The sequence below is a fragment of the Humulus lupulus genome, chromosome 4, assembly GCF_963169125.1.
Source record: "Humulus lupulus chromosome 4, drHumLupu1.1, whole genome shotgun sequence".
Taxonomy (NCBI): domain Eukaryota; kingdom Viridiplantae; phylum Streptophyta; class Magnoliopsida; order Rosales; family Cannabaceae; genus Humulus; species Humulus lupulus.
The window spans coordinates 196,756,928-196,759,054 of NC_084796.1; the positions used below are offsets into that span (position 1 = coordinate 196,756,928).

Below are 2,127 nucleotides of genomic sequence, written 5' to 3' on the forward strand. Positions count from 1 at the left end.
TTTGCGCAAGCATTTGTAAAGTATTCTCAAGAGAATTACTTGACTGCATGTTATTTTGAGGAGCGTTGTATGATTTTGGTGGTTGTTGTTGCTCAGGCCTCCATTGGCTTCCAGATTCTTGGTTCGAATCCTTCCAGCTGAAATTTGGATGGTTGCGCCAACTAGGATCGTAAGTGTTTGAGAAAGGGTTATAAGGCTTCTTGTAATCCCCTAAAGCATTTCAGTGTTCCTCATTTCCTCCTCTTAGCTCACCAAGAGTTGGGCACTCTTGCGGTTGACGTTCCGTCCCTCCACAGATGAAGCATGGATCTCGTGTCTCTACCTTTGTAGCCATGTGGATTCCTCTACCTTCTTGAGATTTGAAAGCCTCGAATTGTTGTCTCAATGATTCAATTTGGCTTTTGACATTGTCCTCTTCCCTCAATTGGTAGATTCCAGTTGATCGTGGCTTGTCCATAGGACTCGGTCCATTCCATGTGTAGCATTTTTCAGCGAGATCGTCGAGGTACTCGAAAGCTTCATCAGGATCTTTTTGAAGGAATTCGCCATTGCACATCATTTCTACGAATTGTCTTTGTCCGGTTGTGAGACCTTCATAGAAATAGATGATCAGATGCCAGCTTTCGTACCCATGATGTGGGCATTGATTTATCAAATCTCTAAACCTCTCCCAGACCTGATGGAAAGTTTCATGGTCTTTCTGGATGAAGGTAGAGATTTGCCTCTTAAGGCTGCTAGTCTTATGGGGCGGGAAATATTTGGCAAAGAATGCTTTTGTTATTTCTTCCCATGTTCCGAGAGATCTAGGCCTTAAGGAATACAACCAGCTTTTTGCTTTGTCTTTGAGCGAGAAAGGAAAGAATTTCAATCTCACAATGTTGGTGACATCAGCTCGGTTGTTGAATGTAGCCACCACCTCTTCGAATTCCCGTATATGCACGTACGGACTCTCATTTTCCAACCCATGGAAGGTTGGTAAGAGGTTAATCATGTCGGGTTTGAAATCGAAATTTGGCATATTGTTGGGATACATTATGCATGAAGGTGTAGCTGTACGCGTAGGATGTAAATATTCCTATAGCGTTCTTGGTTGGACTTCGTCTTGATGTGCCATCGTGGGTGGTTTGGGAAGTCTTGGTGAATCGGGAGTGTTTGAACGAATGGAAGAAACGACGAACTAGGAGATTTTTCTAAAGTTTCTACTTGTTGTCTCACAAATCTCCCTAGTGCGTCTCTGTTTCATGGCATAAATATTTTTTAATTTGTAAGTATTATAAGCGCAAATGTGTAATAATGTAATAAGTATACACCAAAATTTTCCCAAGCCAATTGGAAAGGCTGCCAAGGTACCACTTTAGGCCCAAGAGCTTTTCTAGAACTCCCCGAGGTTCTTAGAAAAGATTGGAGGGTAACGCTAACACAGACCTTATTTAAGAACCAATTTTTCTAAGGCAGAACAAGTTTGGTTTTTACTAATTTCCAAAATTACACAAATGTTCTCAATACTTTGTTTGATTTATTTTTTTTGTTAAATTTTATTCTTTTTTCGAAAAAAAAAACCTAAATCTAGAAAATAAAATTCTAAACCTAAAATTAAAATTAAAAAATGAATAAATAAAAAATAAAAATTAATAAGGAAAAATAAAATAAAAGAGAAATTAAAAAAATTACTACTTTTTTTTATATAGAAAAAAATTAATTTACTAGGCAAAACTTTAATTGTAAAATTACCTCCCCGGCAACGGCGCCAAAAATTGATATCGCCTAATAATTCCTAAGCAGTCGCAGTAGTAATCAGGCTATGTCGTATCCACAGAGAGGTAAAATACAAGTAAAAAGGAAGATTAGTAAATCAGAAATAATAAACTTTGAAATGATGTAACTTTGAAAAAGAGTTAAATGAATAGAATCGAGGAATTAGAATCAGAAAGAAAATATGGAAGGCATAAGTTTCATTCATGCAAACATATATATATTTTAATAAAATTGATTTATTATACTCAGCTATAATTCTACACCATTAATTATAGTTGGAAAATATATATAATAAAGCTCATCTTAATATATGTTCTTTAATTAAATTATACTAACTTCTAATTTTAAAAACCTATCATATTCTATACCTTA

At 35.8% G+C, this 2,127-nt stretch overlaps 1 non-coding gene across 1 annotated transcript; it reads left to right on the forward strand.

Moving 5' to 3' along the window:
- Window positions 1–626: 626 nt before the first annotated feature.
- On the forward strand, window positions 627–733 carry LOC133833381 (small nucleolar RNA R71). Its single transcript, XR_009892762.1, has one exon. It is a non-coding gene; the product is annotated as a small nucleolar RNA R71 (small nucleolar RNA).
- Window positions 734–2,127: the final 1,394 nt, after the last annotated feature.